This window comes from Schistocerca serialis, chromosome 1, assembly GCF_023864345.2.
Source record: "Schistocerca serialis cubense isolate TAMUIC-IGC-003099 chromosome 1, iqSchSeri2.2, whole genome shotgun sequence".
In the NCBI taxonomy this organism is placed as follows: domain Eukaryota; kingdom Metazoa; phylum Arthropoda; class Insecta; order Orthoptera; family Acrididae; genus Schistocerca; species Schistocerca serialis.
Window position 1 is genome coordinate 552,078,477 of NC_064638.1, and position 20,581 is coordinate 552,099,057.

A 20,581-nucleotide genomic window follows, 5' to 3' on the forward strand; every position below is an offset into this window, starting at 1 on the left:
ATATGATGGGGCTTTATCATAGAGCAATATGTCTTTGTGTTGCCTTTTTTCCATATTCCAGTCGTTTTCACATAATTCTCGATTTGAATCGATCATTTGCTGTCGATAGCGATCGGTGTTCACGGTTTGACCAGGTTTCAGCAGCTCATAATAAGTGACACACTTCTGATCCCACCAAAACACAGAGCATTGTATTCTTTCCACAGCGATTTGGTCTTGGAGTGGATGTCGATGGTTTGCCTGGATTCACTCATGATTTACGACGCTTAGGATACATTTTTCATCATCCGTCAGTATTCGGTGGAGAAACTACTTTCCTTTGTATCTGGCGAGCAGCATTTTACAAGTGGTCTTTCGATTCTGTCTTTGATTCAGTTCATGCGGAACCCATTTTCTCAAATGGTTCAAATGGCTCTGAGCACTATGGGACTTAACATCTATGGTCATCAGTCCCCTAGAACTCAGAACTACTTAAACCTAACTAACCGAAGGACAGCACACAACACCCAGCCATCACGAGGCAGAGAAAATCCCTGACCCCGCCGGGAATTGAACCCGAGAACCCGGGCGTGGGAAGCGAGAACGCTACCGCACGACCACGAGATGCGGGCTCCATTTTCTCACTTTCTGCACCTTTCCCATAGCCTTCCACCGAAGAGAAACGGCTTTCTGCGTGACATTCAATTGTTCTGCGAATTGCTGTTGAGTCTGAGTATCATCTTCATTCAATAAGGCCTGCAATTCGTTGTCTTCAAACTTTTTCGGTGGTTTCCCGCGCTCGTCGTTTCTCACGTCCAAATCACAACTTTTGAATTTTTTGTAGCACTCGAAACACTGTGTTTTCCCAAGTCCATGTTCACCGAAAGCTTCGACAAGCATTCGAAGCGATTCTGCAGCAGTTTTCTTCAAATGATGACAGAAAACCAATGTTGTCCGCAAATCCTAGTTCGTAGGCACAAAACTCGACATGTTTACGGGTTTGAAACAGGTACCGTTGTATGGAACTTAGGTTACTGAGTGCTGAAATTCGTCGTCAGCCATTACAGGTAGCAGATGGCGCTACAGACGCGGTCTCACGGGATCTACACTGACGGCTAGCGCCATCTATATGGAAATTCCGGTTTCATACTGCTACACGGGGTATGCCCCAAAATCTTTCCTAATTCCCTTCAGTCTGGATATTTTCATATTTTCAGGACTGCAGATGTTCCTTGATCCACATATAAGCAGTGACTAAAAAGATTCTATTCGAAGAGAGTACAGTCCAGAATCGGTATGCTAATCAGACAACATCGCCGTGAACACTGAGGCAATCGTCACACTGACGCATCAGATTGAACATACTCGTTTGGTAGAAAACCGTGTCCCGCTGTGTGAAGAAGTCCGTAACTACCTGCCGAGCTACCTTGGCTGACAGGAATCGTCGACCGTGCTAAGCCTTTTGTAAGGCACCTACGACGTGATAATTACACGGGGAGAGATCAGAACGTTAGGGCCGGTGTTCGAGTGTCTCCCACTCGAGATGGCACGACTTCTGCGTTACCTTTGCGTTGCGGGGGCGTGCGTTACCATGAAGCAGTAGCACTCATTGTCGGTGTCGGTTCGGAACGTCGTCGACCGCAGGAGAAATGTCTTCAGTGACGAGACCCACTTCGTACTAACCCGCGATGACTGGCGAAGGCGTGTCCGGAGACGCCCCGGACAGCAATGAGAGCCGCCCGCTGTGGTCGAGCGGTTCTAGGCGCTTCAGTACGGAACCACGCGGCTGATACGGTCGCAGGTTCGAATCTTGCCTCGAGCATGGATGTGTGTGATGTCCTTAGTTTAGTTAGGTTCAAGCAGTTCTATGTCTACCCCTAGACTGATGACGTCAGATGTTACGTCCCACAGTGCTTAGAGCCATTTGATCCATTTGAACACCAATGAGATACCACTCTTACTGTCGGCCGCCATGCGGCCCGACAACCAGGAATGATGGTCTGGGGTGCACGTTTCTTTTCATAGCAAGACCCATTTGGTTCTCATTCGCTGTACCCTTACAGCACACCCATACGGCGACGATATTCTACATCTCGTTTTCTTGTCCTTCATGGTAAATCACCCTGGGTTTACATTTCAGCAAGATAATGCCCGCCCGTACACTGCGAGAGCTTCTACTGCTTGTCTTCGTGAAATCCTACTTCGGCGAGCAAGGTTGCCGGATCTCTGCCCAATTGACAATGTTGCGAGTGTTATGGGCAGATCCATTAAACCCGTTTGGGATTTTGAAGACTAACGCCCCAATTAAAATTTGGTTCAATATCACACAGGAAGACATCCAACGACTCTATCACTCATTGCACAAGAGCCAGAGGTGGATCAAAGCTTAATTGATTTGCTCAGTTTGTGAAGTTCTTCCTCTTGAATATATCATCCAATTTTTCTGAAACACAATCATTTGTTAGACTGTACATGAACATTACATTTACTGATTTCCGTCCCATTCGAATAAATCCTTCGTTTTTTCCTTGTCTTAGACTGTATTTGTAATTCTTTCTAATTTGCTTGGCAGGTTTTATTGAAATTAAAAAAAAATTGTTTAATGACAATCTTTTATTGCTAGACCGCATTTACACAAGATTATTAAGGTAAGCCTGTAAATGTGTTCTACCCATCAGAAGAATTAAAAAAAAAATATTGAAGAATTTACAAAAAAACTAAAACCATAAAATGTGTTATAATTTTAATCACTCGAACACAAAGTTATTATTTTTATAATAATATTTTCACACGAACGTAGCTCCAAAATTTTTACCTATCTTCCTGTGAATGTCCGATAAGATCCTCACATTTCAAACAATCGTGCGAAAGTCCTTTCACATCATTTTTAACACACGACATGTGTCCATCGCTTAAAGTTTGTGCACTGAATCGATTCATTTCTGCATTGCTGTGAGAAAATGATGTCAAACACTTAAGAAAGAAGACATGTTTTATCACGTGATTTAGCTTGACTATGGCCACTTTTCTTGGAAAACGACTTTTACGTAGAACATGTCTTTTCAGGAGGTTCTAAATCTTTGAATTTGTTTTTCTAGTAGTGTTATACTCTTTGCTCATTTCCCTAACGGATCTTCCGTGCCATTTTATTTCTCTCACTACTAATCTCGTAGATGCCTTCAGAAACATTGCCTCTTTTACTTTTTTTTACAGGTGGAACTACGGTCAGCAAAAACGTGACTACTGTACATTCAAAAATATGTAGATTGATATTTGAAAACATCTCTCTTGCAATGTCCCATAGGGAAAATATCAAACATTGCACAGATTTGGCCAGTTTAAAATCAATGCAGGACGCAATATGCTTACGTAGAAATTGCAGTACATGCGATGTAGACTTTGCCTACGTTGACTTTACTAAAGGTAATATGAGTACTCAGTTACAGAATGACAATGAGACAAATTGGCCGCATGGGCCTAAGTGCCGCTATTTCAATGGAACACTGAGCTCCGTCGCCATATTGCAATTATTTTTGTTCATATACGGAACTTTTTTAACTTTTATCGTCTCATATAATGTCAAGATAATTCTTAATTTATTGACTTTACTTCTTTAGTAACAGCCTTGTCGTGGAGTACACAACAAAATATTCCGAGCACGCAAAACCCACTGTCGCTAACAAAAAAACATAAATTCCGTGCCCTTCCTGCCTCCACGATTCAACTGCATGATGCTCGTGGAAAGGCGATGGTACCGTAGCCGCCAATCTGCATAGTCGATGGCCTGTTCTAATGGCACTTTAACGAAATGACACAAGTCGGCCATCGTGTTCCTATGGTCAATGTGCCTGGGTCTGCCCTAAACATAGCAAATGGTAGGAGTGGGGCAGCTACCTCCATTCTGGTAGGCAAGCATTGCCTTCCATCCCTGGGAGCAGCCTTGTGTAAACACAATCCGATTCTGTCAGTATGTTGTCGTTAGAAAACGCGCAACAACTACGGTTCTTGTTTTCGTGCAATGACGCTGTTTTTCACCGAGAGAACTCGTTATCGCGACTACACTGATCACAATGCGGTAAACTCTGTCGTTCGGCTCCAGCCTCTATGCAGGAAGTATAAATCTCATAGGCTGCGATTCCAGTTTTTTGATTACATTCAGTTAGGCATTACTTGCTCTATCTAGCGACTGGATTTTATTCTCTTATGAGTTTCTCACTGTGCTTGATCTGCTATTCTGGTTTCATTCCACGAACTGCAGCAAGGCAGCACCTCGCCAAGTCATCCAACACTGTGGATGGTTTCTATAAAACATTTTGACAGCCTACCATGCACTTGTTTATTTTCCTGCAACATACACAAATCAAAAAACCTTTTACTTCACTCCAGTTCCCAGAACTCGTGAAGATAGACGTTGACTGTGGATATTGTATCACAGACACAGTCCCTTTCACTGTTCAGAGTCATGAACAACGCCTATTAGACGAAGGGTGTCCGACAGACGATCAGTTCCGGTCATTCCACCAGGAAGGAGGTACACAACTCGTGTACTCTGTAGTTCAACCGTGCCTAGACTGTCAATACCATGGTTCGATCGTATCCGCATTGTTAGTTAACGACAGGAAGGACTCTCAACAAGGGAAGTGTCCAGGCGTCTCGGAGTGAACCAAAGCGATGTTGTTCGGACATGGATGAGATACAGAGAGACAGCAGCTGTTGATACATGTCTCGCTCAGGCCGCACAAGGGCCGCTACCTACGGATTATGGCTCGGAGGAACCCTGACAGCAATGCCACCATGTTGAATAATTCTTTTCGTGCAGCCACAATCCGTCGTGTTACGACTCAAACTGTGCGCAATAGGCTGCATGATGCGTAACTTCACTCCTGACGTCCATGGCGAGGTCCATCTTTGCAAACACGACACCATTCAGAGCGGTGCAGACGGGCGCAGCAACATGCCGAATGGACTGCTCACGATTGGCTTCACGTTCTCTTCACCGATGAGTGTCGCATATGCCTTCAACCAGACAATCGTCGGAGACGTCTTTGGAGGCAACCCAGTCAGGCTGAACGCCTTAGACACACCGTCCAGCGAATGCAGCAAGGTGGAGGTACCCTGCTGTTTGGGGTGGCATTATGTGGGGCCGACGTACACCGCTGGTGGTCATGGAAGGCGCCGTAATGGCTGTACGATACGTTAATGCCATCCTCCGACCGATAGTGCAACCATATCGGCAGCATGTTGGCGAGACATTCGTCTTCATGGACGACAATTTGCGCTCTCATCGTGTACATCTTGTGAATGACTTCCTTCAGGATAACAACATCGCTCAACTAGAGTGACCAGCATGTTCTCTAGACATGAACCCTATCGACATGCCTGGGATAGATTGAAAAGGGCCGTTTGTGGACGACATGACCCACCAACCACTCTCAGGTATCTACACCGAATCGCCGTTGAGGACTGGGACAATCTGGACCAACAGTGCCTTGATGAACTTGTGGATAGTATGCCACGACGAATATAGGCATGCATCAGTGCAATAGGACGTGTTACTGGGTATTAGAGGTACCAGTATATACGCCTATCTGGACCACTACCTCTGAAGGTTTCGCTGTATGGTGGTACAACATGCAATGAGTGGTTTCCATGAGCAATAAAAAGGGTGGAAATGATGCTTATGTTGATCTCTATTCCGATTTTTTGTATTGTTTCCGGAACTCTCGGAACCGAGGTGATGCAAATCTTTTTTTGATGTTTGTATGTGTATATATCGAAATTTAATCGTATTTGATGGATATAATTGTTCTGTCGCCTTCTCTCTATTCTTTTTTATGTAAATTGAATCAATTAGGCGATGAAACACTACCAAGAGAAGAAACCTGGCGTCTTCACGATCCAGTGACAGCTGATTAGCAGGTGATTCCTGCTACCTGTCTTCCTGTCTTATAGGCAGTGATTTCCCCAGTCTCATATATCTCGATTCTCCAGGAAAATGGCTGCCAAATCTTTTAAGAATACCGGACATATTTCTTACTAAGATTCCTATTTAATTTTCTTGACCATCTCGTAAGGAATGTACCCGTTTCTGTCCTAGTATCATAATTACTGTATTTGTTCGATGTCTACGGAAAAGTCTCCAGGGTCTGGAACGTTGCTCTAGAATTAGTGGCTCTCTCCTCTTGTAAACATTCCCCGTTACGAATATACTGAAGAGCCAAAGAAGCCGGTACATCTGCCTAATATCGTGTAGGACCCCCGCGAGCTGACAGAAGTGCCGCAACACGACGTGGCATAGACTCGACTAATGTCTGAAGTGGTGCTGGAAGGATGTCCATAAATCCGTAAGAGAACGAGGGGGTGGAAATACTTTTTGAATAACACGTCGCAAGGCATCCCAGATATTCTCAATAATGTTCACGACTGGGGAGTTTGGTGGCCAGCAGAAGTGTTTAAACTCAGAAGAGTTTTCCTGGAACCACTCTGTAGCAATTCTGCATGTGTGGACTGTCGCATTGTCCTGCTGGAATTTCCTGAGTCCGTATGAATTCACAATAGACATGAAAGGATGCAGGTGAGCAGAGAAGATGTTTACGTACGTGTGACCTGTCAGAGTAGTACGTGAAAATCCCCGCTTCATCGCTACCTCGGACGTGCTGTGTCCCGTCGCACGTGCGCCGACTATAACACCACGTTCAAACTCATTTATATCTTTCCAGAATGAGATTGTCACTCTGCAGCGGAGTGTGCGCTGATATGAAACTTCCTGGCAGATTAAAACTGTGTGCCGGACCGAGACTCGAACTCGAGACCTTTGCCTTTCGCGGGCAAGTGCTCTACCAACTTAGCTACCCAAGCACGACTCACGCCCCGTCCTCACAGCTTTACTTCTGCCAGTACCTCGTCTCCTGGTAGAGCATAGCACTTGCCCGCGAAGGGCAAAGGTCCGAAGTTCAAGTCTCGGTCCGGCACACAGTTTTAATCTGCCAGGAAGTTTCATTTATATCTTAAGAACCTGCCATAGCAGCAGCGTTAACCGATGTAATAACTGCACAAGACACTTGTTGTCTTATATAGCTGTTGCCGACCGTAGCGCCGTATTCTGCCTATTCACGTATATCTGTATTTGAATACACATGCCTATACCAGTTTCGTTGGCGCTTCAGTGTGTATTACACTCTCCCAGAATCCTTCCTACAAATACAAGTGTTTCTTAATACTGATTTTACGAGTTCGTCTCGCTTCATGTCCCTTTTTAATACTACCCCTAAATAAATTGACGAAAATGGAAAGTGACTCACCATCAATATCTTGACCGTACGCTACCAAAATGATAATGCAGTAATTCATGCTTGTGTGGTGTGTCGGTTAAAATTCCGTTTTGATGCGAGCTTATTTTCAATAGAGAAAGAAGGCGTTCTTACTGATAAAGGATGATGTGAGTAAGCGGTGGCTTATGTGAATGTCTAACGTTACCGGGAATTTTTAGGTGGGCATCGCAACACAGTATGCTTAGAGGACGTGCGCGTGCAGTTTATCGCCATCTTTCAGACTCTGAGAAAGACTGAAATTCTGTCATGAGGGACATAAAGGCACCATACGACAGACTGCACGAGCGGCTGACTGTGGTTTATTGACGGCTGGTGACGAGGACGCAAAGCAATTGTCTAGGATCAAGAGTAGGTACGGATCCTTCGAAATCGGCTGCACCACGAGAAGATAGTAGGATTGTTCCACTGGCTCTGACGAATGAATAGACGGCAACGGCTGAAAACAAGACGGAATTTATACCCAGAGTATCACCATAGTCTGTAAAGGACAGATTACTAGAAGTTGGGTTGAAGTCTCGAGTTGCCATGAGTCGTTCATCATTGACGCTATGTCACAGACAACAGTGACTTGCATGGCTAGAGCCACACTCATGTGTGACTCTCCGTCCCGTTGCGTAATGTGCCGCAAAGGGTACACCTTCTGTTTGTAGCAGTCAGATGAACGCCAGCGAGTCGGTAGACGTTCCGTTGAATCGTGACTGGAAGCAGCGCTTTCAGACACCTCCTGGAACCATCACCAGGGTACCAAGTGGCATATTCCGATAGAATGATGCCAGAGCCCACATCACTGTTCACATCACTAACACCTTGAAGAATGAACGGATCCTTGCATGGCCTGTCCTTCCGTGCCGCAACGAGTATAAAAGTGTACTCATGCCCGCGGGGAACACATCTCATTTTCATGTTCATGCTGGGCACTGGTTTCGAATAGAATGAAAATCTAATCGATATGCATGGGACAGCATGCGTACCTAGTATGTTCTGAAACGCAGCGCATAAAAAGAGGATCTTCCAGTGCTTGTGCCTCTGGTTCCGTTGGTGATAATAAGTTGGGGTCAAGTGTTTTTATAGCCATTGGGCTAAGGACCATTCGTATATCCAACAAAAGGATCGCCTTATCGTCACTATCCTACGGTACAGGGTCAAATTATGAATATTACACACTTCCTCCTGGTTAGGCAAATGGAGCAAATCGGTTAGTACATTTTGCATTTGGTGTGGTCTACGGTAGGCTTGATGGGACTTGTGGAGGTACCGTTAGTTTACGGGCGGTTCCTCGCAAACCCTAAAAAAGTGTTTATATTTTCGTCATCACCAGCGGACCAAAATACGCCGAAGATTTCAAGACTGCTGCAAACAGAAAATGACTGAAATCCATGTGATCCATTCCTAAGATCCCGATCTAGAACAGCTTTTAAAATTTTCTTCGCATTTTCATTCGTTTCCAAGATACAAAGATTCAAGTTTTCCTTTCTTCTCACACGTAAAATCCGGTATGAGGCGAAATCTAAATAATAAACAACCACAGAAAATTCCTCAAATTGCAACGGTATATTCTCTAGACACTTATCTAGAAAAGCCGTCATACCGTTTCTAAAAATCTTTTTCCGCTATCGAGAAATACCCCGTGAATTTTGTTTTTGTACCAAAATTCAACCGCGGATTTCGAAACGGCCATTCACAGCAAATGGCTGTATTATTTACGATGTATTCAGAACTTTCCGATCTCGAAGGGCTTTGAAATTTTACTTCATATCTTTATCGATTTCCAAGGTACAGAGGTTCAAAGTTACCCTATTTCTGCGCGTAAAAGACGCACCTAAAGTCCCGGGTGAAACGAAAAGGTAGCTTATAAAGTGACGTAGCACGGAGAAATTTGCTATCTAGTATCCCCGAAATCATCTGGAAAACCCATGCTGTAGTACTGAAGCACATGCAGAACTTTTTGCACGTTATCTTCCATCTGAGGTATAAAATTATTTTTGCTTTATTTTAGTTTCATATAGGTGAACTATCTAAATTATACTGACCAGTACAATTCTTTTCATATGAGGAAATATGCAGGAAAAAGAAGGGAAAATGTTCCTGTCGGAGAACAAGAAATGCGAATATGTTCCTGTTTATTTAAAACACTCTGACTGAAAAGTTGAGTACCACTTGGCTCATTTTATCTTCCTCAGCACTTTTAAAATTTTTAAGAAAAATTTTGAAATGCAAACTTTTTCATACATTTTTATTTTGAAAGAGCAGTAGACGGGGCAGTGGAAAAGAGAAGGAAAAGTATTAAATACTGGAAGACAGTAGTCAGAGGTTGTGTTGTAGAAAGAGCAAAGTAGACAAAGACAGTGTGAAAGAAAGAGGGGAGACACGGTTGTAGTGGAACACAGTTGACGGTGACTGAACAGTGCTAGGAAAAGATTGAAGGTGATAGTACTAATGGCAAAATGGGATTCAATAACAAAGAAAATTTTGAAATTTTAGCAACATTTTTTGAAAAGCTTTTAAACTGTCCAGTTACCATAGATAAATTAGAATTTCCAATGGCACCTCAAAATCTAGAGGAAAATTCCCCACCAACAGAGTCAGAAATTCATGAAGCCATCAAAACACTCAAAAACAATAAAGCAAGTGGTGAAGACTCCATTACAGCAGAATTATTGAAGTGATCAGAACCAAAATTCATAAAGGATCTACAGCTGCGTTTTGAGAACATTTTGAAAACTGAGATGATTCCAGTTGTAATCCAGCAGTAATCCACCCACTACATAAAAAGGGAGAAAAAAAATGTCAATAATTACAGAGGAGTGTCACTTCTGCCAGTGGCATACAAAATATTAATAAAAATTCTTCTGAACAGAATGGTAGATACTTTAGACAAACAATTGGGAGAATATCAGGGTGGTTTTTCGAAAGGGAAGATCCTGTGCAGAACAAATTTTTAAGTTAAAGTCAATAATTCTCCATAGAATGTTAACCAGCAAACCAATAATAGTCTCATTTATTGATTTCAAGAAAGCATTTAATTGCATAGACAGAGACACAATAGATAAGGTCATTAGAGAATTTGGTATTAAATCAAAATTAGCAAATATAATTCGTGAAACACCAACAGGTACAATATCTGAAGTCAAATTTATGGGAGAAGTGTATCAGCCATCTGAAATAAAAACTGGTGTCAGACAAGGTGATTGCTTATTGCCTTTACTGTTTAATTGTGTTCTAGAATAAATTCTAAGGATTTGGAGTTTGGAGCTAAAAAATCACAAAATTGAACCAATAACTCTGGGAAGGAAAACAAATGGTATCAAGTTAAACTGCTTGGCTTTTGCGGATGATTTTGCAACACTTTCAGAAAATCTGACAGAAGCAGTTATTCAAATAAACATTCTGGAAAAAATAGCAAACAGAAATGGTCACAAAATTTCAGCTAAAAAAACAAAATTCATGACAAATATAAAAAAATGCGCCAAAATTCATAGAAACACAAATAGGTAAAATAGAGCGAGTAAACAAATTTAAATATCTTGGAGAAACTATACAACATAATGGACTAGAAAAATATGCAATAGATGTAAGAATTAACAAAATGGAAGGAGCATATGGTTTAACCAAAAATATTTACAACAAGAAATCTACATCTAGAAAAACAAACTAAAACACTACACCACAGTGGTACGACCAGAATCTTTTTACGGGTCTGAATGCCTAACGATGTAGATGTACTATCAGATGGACAAACTATAGGTACTGGAAAGAGGATTATTAGAAAAATAATGGGTGCAATAAAATTGCAGATGGTTGGAAAATAAGTAGCAATGAGGAGATCTACAAAAATATAGAGAAAGTATCTGAAGTAACGGCCAAACGAAGATTAACCTTTTCTGGACACCTCTACCGAGTGGATGGAAATAGACTAACCAAACAAATACTCCTGTATTTCTGAAAGAAGAAATCGACAACAGCATGGATTACAGAAGTAAGGAAAGATCTAGAAAGAAACAAAATCACAGAATCAGAAATAACAGAAAGAAACCGTTTAAAAAATAAAATACTAAGTTTTGAATGCTTTCAAAGCAGATCAAATAAAAAATCTGGAACAACATGGACAGAAGAGAGGAAGAGACTTTATGGGGAGAAAATGAGGAAATACTGGAAAATTTGGAAACAACAACAAAGGACGAAGAGGAACTGAAGTGGTTAACGTGATCCTACGTGATCAATACGATTGTAAACAAAAAAAAAACAAAACAAAAAAAAAAAGATAGGTGGGAAGGAATAAAGAGAAAGTGGAATTGAGTGAGAGCCATTGATAGTGAGAGACAGAGTACACTGCCATGACGACCAGGAAGAGAGAGATAGTGACAATGAGAGGAGACAGCACCAGTAGGAAGGAAGGAATGAAATATTAGTAGTAAGAGAGAATAAGAAGGAGACAGTGACAGTGAGAGAAAATAGTAGTAGTAGGAGTCAACGAAGGCGCTGTGACTGTGACACGGCAGACAATGACAGAGAGGCGCAAAGAGGTAATGTCAGTGAGGTGGGATGAATGAGTGAGTGAGATGGGCTGAATGAGTGGGTGAGAAAGGGCAACTGGGTGTGGATGGCTTTGGGTGAATTAAGAGATAGACTGGTGGGTATGAGTGTACTCCAGCTACAGGAGCTTGTGAGAGTTCGATGTAAGCTGCACGTAAAAAAAGCACGAATATGTTCACATGCTAAATATTTTGGGGAAATTTTAAAGGTGCCGAAGAATGTAGAATGGGGCAGATGGTGCCCACTTTTCAGTCCGCGTCTTTTAAATGAAGATTAACATATTCGAATTTTTTGCCCTCAGATAAGAGTATTTCTCCACTAGTCATTTACTACTCATTATGTGATGGGCATCTCCATGAAGTTTGATAAATATGAGACTGGTGCTTCATTGTGTACCACTTGCGATGTGTTTGAGTGTATGGGGCGGCTTCCACAAGCTCGTAATGGCATACTATCCGGTTCTTTCTCTTTCTTATGGGCACTGTCCCCCATTTATTCATTTATGAAGAGAGCTACGAATCATTAGACAAAATAGCAATTTTCTCCAAGTCTTTGCTCATTTGCTTATACATGTTCAACGACAATACTTTACTCCAGAGAACAGCGTCGTCGCTGAACGCTCTGATGGCGCGTTAGAGTAAAGAGAAAGTTTTCTTACTCATTGTCTGCTACTGAAGTGAACATGCTTCCCCTGTTATTTCTCTACCGGTGCGTGAGCATCGCATAACTGCTACCAGTCAACAAGACGGTTTAACTTACTTAGTTCTGGTACGTAAACCGCAGAACAGCTCTCGCAGTGATTCCGTTTATACGAGTTCTTGTTTTCCATAAGCTTCTTCGTTCATATGATGTAATTTATTATTGCCAGTTCAAGAGTCATATAAAGTTTAAACGTGAGATTACTTACCGCATTGCAGAATCACGAGACATGTAATTATTAGATTCACAATGATCTACTCGCCGTATCGGCTTACACGAATAATTCAAAACAGTAAGCACCAAAGATTCCGTACACTTGGCCACGTGTACAGATGCTACTTGTTACGCTAGGTATGGGTATAAGTTAAAAGTAGGCAGGGAGGCGAGAACATAACCCGTTTGGAAATAATAGGCTGTTTATCCACAAAACATTTGATAATATTTAGTATCCCATAATTTATTCGACGTTCCTTTATTGTTGCGGGCATTCGCAGATAAATCACGGTGCGTCCAGCAGGCAGAAGAACAGATGGAAACCTGAACCGCCCGCCTGTCGCGACGAAATTTATCATCGCACCGACCACCCAATTATGAAAATAAGCCTCGGCAGCGAAGCATTCTTCTAAGCATTACGTGTCACGGGCCTCCTGGATTGAAAGTACGATGATAGGCACAAGTAAATTTACCATGTAGGAACGCGACTCATACCAGCAATTTCGCTGCTGAGCTTGCTCAGTGAAAATGATTCGCCGCAAGATTGCACCTCCCACGTCAGCATGATTAATGCGCAGAAGCTGGAATTTTTTATCCGTGACTTCCCTCTTTGAGATCGTTCACGATGATGGAGTACCTTAGAAGGTTGTGTGGAATGCACATATCATATAAATCAAGTTGTCTGAAACGATTCATAGCCTGAACGCCTGGATACTTCAAGTCTATATACTTGGATGTCTCGCACAGTGTATTTGTTTAATGAGAACGAAACCATCACACCGATACTGAAAGAACTCCATTGGTACGCTCCATAAGAAAGGCTCTGCGCATCACTGTGAACGTAATTAGAGAACAAGCTGGATGATGAATCAAGATACTGGAGAAACTCATCCTGTTACGAAGGTATCTTGACGGTGGATTTTCCTGCGCATCATAAGGGAGTGGAAAAGGAAACATGATATTTATTTACACTGAGGTGACAAAAGTCGTGGAATAGCGATATGCACACATACAGATGGCGGCAACATCGCTTACACAAGGTATAAAAGGACAGTGCATTGGTGTAGATGTAATTTGTACTCAGGTGATTCATGTGGAAACACTTTCGACGTGATTATGGTCGCATGACGGGAATTAACAGACTCTGAGCGCGGAATGGTAGTTGAAGCTAGATCCAGAAATCGGTAGGGAATTCAATATTTCGGGATGTAATCGTAATTCGGAACGACACAGGCACTGCGATGTCGTTTTCATCCTCCGACACCGGGCAAGCGACTTTCAAGTAAAACGTTTCCCCTGTACGGGAATAAACATACTGGATGTACGACTACAGCCTGAAGACACGTGGTTGACGTCATATGGAAGGTTGGGTCTGGTGGCCGTGGGCCGTGTTCGGATAGCCAAACGGTAAACCAACCGCTCGAAGTAAGTGGGAAATCCGGGTGCGAGTCCAAAAAAAAAAAAAAGGTACAAATGGCTCTAAGCACTACGGAACTTAACATCTGAGGTCATCAGTCCCCTAGACTTAGAACTACTTAAACCTAATTAACCTAAGGACATCACACACATCCATGCCCGAGGCAGGATACGATCCTGCGACCGTAGCAGTCATCAAGGGTGAAGCGCCTAGAACCGCTCGGCCGCGGCGGCCGGCTAGTGCGAGTCCCGGTCCGGCACAAATGTTTACTGTCGCCATTTCATTATACAGGGTGATCCACTGATAGTGACCGGCCCAAATATCTCACGAAATAAGCATCAAACGAAAAAACTACAAAGAACGAAACTTGTCTAGCTTGAAGGGGGAAACCAGATGGCGCTATGGTTGGCCCGTTAGATGGCGCTGCCATAGGTCAAACGGATATCAATTGCGTTTTTTAAATAGGAACCCCCGTTTTTATTACATATTCGTGTAGTACGTAAAGAAATATGAATTTTTTACTTGGACCACTCTTTTCGATTTGTGATGGACGGCGCTGTAATAGTCACAAACATATGGATCACAGTTTTAGACGAACAGTTGGCAACAGGTAGGTTTTTTAAATTAAAATACAGAACGTAGGTACGTTTGTACATTTCATTTCGGTTGTTCCAATGTAATATCTCTACCTTTGTGAACTTATCATTTCTAAGAACGCATGCTGTTACAGCGTGATTACCTGTAAATACCACATTATTGCAATAAATGCTCAAAATGATGTCCATCAACCTCATTGCATTTGGCAATACGTGTAGCGACATTCCTGTCAACAGCGATTAGTTCGACTTCCGTGATGTTCGCACATGCATTGACAATGCGCTGACGCATGTTGTCAGTCGTTGTCGGTGGATCACGATAGCAAATATCCTTCAAATTTCCCCACAGAAAGAAATCCGGCGACGTCCGATCCGGTCAACGTGCGTGCTACGGTATGGTGCTTCGACGACCAATCCACTTGTCATGAAATATGCAATTCAATACCGCTCCAACCGCACACGAGCTATGTGCCGGACATCCATCATGTTGGAAGTACATCGCCATTCTGTCATGCAGTGAAACATCTTGTAGTAACATCGGTAGAACATTACGTAGTAAATCAGCATACATTGCACCATTTAGATTGCCATCGATAAAGTGGGGGCCAATTATACTTCCTCCCATAATGCCACACCCATACATTAACCCGCCAAGGTCGCTGATAGTCCACTTGTCGCAGCCATCGTTCATTTTCCGTTGTCCAGTAGTGCATATTATGCCGGTTTACATTACCGCTGTTGGTGAATGACGCTTCGTCGCTAAATAGAACGCGTGCAAAACATCTGTCATCGTCCCGTAATTTCTCTTGTGCCCAGTGGTAGAGCTGTACACGACGTTCAAAGTCGTCGCCATGCAATTCCTGGTGCATAGAAATATGGTACGGGTGCAATTGATGTTGATGTGGTATCCTCAACACCAAGTTATTGAGATTCCCGATTCTCGCGCAATTTGTCTGCTAGTGATGTGTGGATTAGCCGCGACAGCAGCTAAAACACCTACTTGGGCATCATCATTTGTTGCAGGTCGTGGTTGACGTTTCACATGTGGCTGAACACTTCCTGTTTCCTTAAACAACGTAACTATCCGGCGAACGGTCCGGACACTTGGAGGATGTCGTCCAGGATACCGAGCAGCATACATAGCACACGCCCGTTGTGCATTTTGATCACAATAGCCATACATCAACACGATATCGCCCTTTTCCGCAATTGGTAAACGGTCCATTTTAACAAGGATAATGTATCACGAAGCAAATACCGTCCGCACTGGCGGAATGTTACATGATACCATGTACTTATACATTTGTGACTATTACAGCGCCATCTACCACAAAGCGAAAAAAGTGGTCCAACTAAGACATTCATATTTCTTTACGTACTACACGAATATGTAATAAAAAATGAGAGTTCCTATTTAAAAAGACGCAGTTGATATCCGTTTGACCTATGGCAGGGCCATCTAGCGGGCCACCCATAGCGCCATCTGATTGCCCCCTTGAAGCTAGACGAGTTTCGTTGTTTGTAGTTTTTTCGTTCGATACTTATTTCGTGAGAAATTTTCCCCGGTCACTATCAATGGATCACCCTGTATGGTTGTCCATATTCGTAACTGAATACGTTTAATGTACTACTGGATAGTGGAAACGCGTGATTTGTACTGATGAATGATGTTATATCTGCAGCAATCCGATGGAAAGGTTTGGATTTGGCGAATATCTAAAAATATTACTAGCCATCAGGTGTAGAGCCAATAGTGAAGTATAAAGTAGGTGACGTTACGATATTCGTGGTTAGCCTGTGTTCCCCTAAACGCTCTTTAAAAGCACTTAATGCCAAAGGATATGAACACATTTTACCTCTGTGTACTGCACACAATGGAGGAAGAGTTCGGAGATGATAAGTGGCTGTAACAGCATCTAAATGCAACCCGTCATAAAGCACCACCCGTGAGGCAATGATTACTGTAAAATAACATTGCTGAATTCGACTGACCTGCCCAGAATCGCAGTGCAATACGTTTCGGACGAGTCAGAACATCGTCTTTGCTCCGGGCCACAGCGACCAACAACGCTGCCTCCTATCGTTTGGCTCTTGAGGAAGTGTGGGCTACTATTCCTCCACAGACATTTAATTATCTCACTGAAAGTGTCCCCAGCAGAGTTCAAGCCACCATAAGGACGATATATATATATATATATATATATATATATATATATATATATATATATATAATCTTATTAACATTGTGTTAAGAAAATTCCTCATTACATTCTTGTCGAATTTAAGTAACGGCTTCTAACAGGAATGTATAGTGGGAGTATAGAAGAAATCAAACATGGATAAGTAGTTAACTTTTCAGACAAAAAGCAGGGAACAACAGAGTAAGATTAGCAGATCAGAGGGAAAGAAGGACACAAAGTCAGACGGGATAAGAGAAGTATTGATAGGTATGGATAATGTTGAGAACGTGCTGTGAGAAGGAAGCTGCGCCCTTGCTAACTGATAGAACATTAAACTCTTCTTGAGTGGAGTCATTTTGGATAAGAAGCGGGTTACTACGTGTGTAGTTTATTCCAGGGATGGAAAGGAGAAGAAAATGCATAAATATTTTTTGTTACTTATAGATACAGTCAAACTCCTGCAAGTAACGGATCCGCTATTGCAGTTGTGGATTGATGGTAGGCATTTAATGTGCGAGAAGAGACGCTGAGGCCAGCAGTCACTATGAAACCGACCAAGAAAACGGAGCGTGTGACTATTACGTTCATCTCCGGTCGCATCCACCCTAACTTTGTATTGAAAGGACTGACTGGATAATACGTACGTATCTGAAGCAAGCATTCATGGGTCTGCAAGTTTCACTACTTTGGCCATATTGAGCTATATCAAAATAGTAAGGGTTTGGTAAGACTGGAACTGTTTTCCTAAATGATTGGATTGCATTTACGGCCGGCCGAAGTGGCCGTGCGGTTAATGCAGCCTGGAACCGCAAGACCGCTACGGTCGCAGGTTCGAATCCTGCCTCGGGCATGGATGTTTGTGATGTCCTTAGGTTAGTTAGGTTTAACTAGTTCTAAGTTCTAGGTGACTAATGACCTCAGCAGTTGAGTCCCATAGTGCTCACAGCCCTTTGAACCATTTTTGCATTTACGCATAGATAAGACTGTCTGCATGCTGTGAGACTTTTTGTTACTAATTAAGACGATGATACTAGATTATACCGGATTGTTTTACTGTTATTGATAAGTCGTAGTAGGGCAAATGGTCCACTTCGGTTTATTTGGAAATTTCTAGGAAGGTTCTGTTCTATAAAGATGACTGCATGTAGGTTATGCGACCCGTTCTTTAGTACTGTTCGGTTTGGGATCCTCACCGGGTGAGACTAAAGCGAGACATCGAAGTAAGTCAGAGGCGTGCTGCTAGATACGTTACCGGTAGATTTCATCAACAAACGAATATCACGGAAATGCTCCATGAATTCAAATGGAAATCTCTAGAGTCAAAACGCCGTTCTCTTCGCGAGACAGTATCGAGAAAGTTTAGAGAAGAAAGATTTGTGGCTACCTTTAGTACGAATGTACGGCCACGAACATACATCTCGTGGAAGGAGAAGATACGAGAAATTAGGAGTAGCTCCTTTTGCGAATGGAACAAGAAAGGAAATGACTAGCAGTGGTCAAATGTACCCCCCGTCATGCATCATATGATGGCTTGCGCAATATAAATGTTGATGCAGATATGACAGGAAGGAGTAAGCGGGCAAGTGAATCACCATTTGATAGTTTAGAGGTGGAAAATATGGTGTGAAAGACACAGGTGAAAACACTTCAACCAAGAGATAAAACGGAGAAGTTAGGACAAGAGACAAATATTCAATAGAATAAAGCTATAGATCTGTGTCCCATCACATATGTTAACATGTCCCTAAGTCACTTGTGGCGAGTGCCAGGATGGATCCTTCAACAACGCCATTACACTTATTTCTCGACCCTTCCTCAATCCGAATTAGCACTGCATTCCTTATTATGTAGCCGTCGACTGGATGTTTACTGGCCGGCCGCTGTGGCCGCACGGTTCTAGGCGCTTCACCCTTGACGACTGCTACGGTCGCAGGTTCGAATCCTGCCTCGGGCATGGATGTGTGTGATGTCCTTAGATTAGTTAGGTTTAAGTAGTTCTAAGTTCTAGGGGACTGATGACCTCAGATGTTGTCCCATAGTGCTCAGAGCCATTTGAACCATTTTTTTATGTTTTCTGTTAAACTTCATTCCTCCTTTATCTATTTTAAACATCGTATGGTGAATAAAATCGGCGAAGCTTTGAAAGAAAGGTTGAAGCTGATCGTGCTATGACGGAATGCTAGAAGAGTTAGAGAAAGATACCAGAATAAATCGGCTGCGACGTTATGTAAGGAAGCATAATGTAATCATCCTCGAGTGTTTTTCAGATATAGGTTTATTTATTGAAACTTTTATAGCTGTTCCAAATATTTTTAATAGGTCGCCGTTACATGGTACATTGAGGCGCCAAAGGAACTGGTATAGGCATGCATATTCAGATACAGACCTATGTAAACAATCACAATACGGCGCTGCGGTCAGCAACGCCTATATAAGACGTCTGGCGCAGCTGCTAGATTGGTTACAGCTGCTGAAATTACAGGTTATCAAGATTTAAGCGAGTTTGAACGTAGTGCTACAGTCGGTGCACGGGTGGTGGGACCAGCATAACCGAGGTAGCGATGAAGTGAGGATTTTCCCATACGATCGTTTCATGAGTGTACCGTGAATACCAGAAATCCGGTAAAACATCAAATCTCCGACATAGCTGCTGCCGGAAAAAATATTCTGCAAGAACGGGGCAATCGACGACTGAAGAGAATGGTTGAACGTGACAGAAATGCAACCCTTCCGCAAATTGCTGCAGATTTCAATGGTGTCAGCGTGCGAACTGCATGACACAAAGTTTTACGCCTCGCCTGGGCCCGACAAAACCGACAATGGTAGTTGATGACTGGAAACATGTTGCCTGGTCGGACGAGTCTCGTTTCAAATAGTATCTAGCGGATGGACGTGTACGGGTATGGAGACAACCTCATGAACCCAGGAAACCTGCATGTCAGCAGAGGACTGTTCAAGCTGGTGAAGGCTCTATAGTGGAGTGGGGTGTGTGCAGTTTGTGCGATATAGGACCCCTCATACCTCAAGATACGACTCTGACAGGTGATACGTACGTAAGCATTGTGTCTGACCACCTGCATCCATCCATTCATGTCCATTGTGGATTCCAATGGACTTAGGCAATTCCAGGAGAACAGTGCGACACCTCACACGTCCAGAGTTGCTACAGAGTGGTTCCAGGAACACTCTTCCGAGTTTAAATAATTCCGTTGGCGTCCAGACTCCCCAGATATGGACATTATTGAGTATATCAGGGATGCCTTACGAAGTGCTGTTCACAAGAGATCTCCGCTCCCTCGTAGTCTTACGGATTTATGGACAGCCCTACAGGATTCAAGGTGTCAGTCCCCTTCAGCACTACTTCAGACATTAGTCGAGTCCATGCTACGTCGTGTTGCGGCGCTTCTGCGTGCTCGCGGGTGGGGGGGGGAAGGGAGGGGGGGGCGGCTGGGGGGTCCTACACGATGTTACGTTTGTTTACCAGTTCTTTTGGCTCTTCAGTAAAATAAGTCCACCTGGTTTCAGTTCTCCTTGTGAACACGATGGCACACACACTAGTTAGTATCCATTCGTCTGAGTTTGGAGAGCAAGATTTATAAACTTAACAGCCACTCATCGCCAGTTTTAGGAACA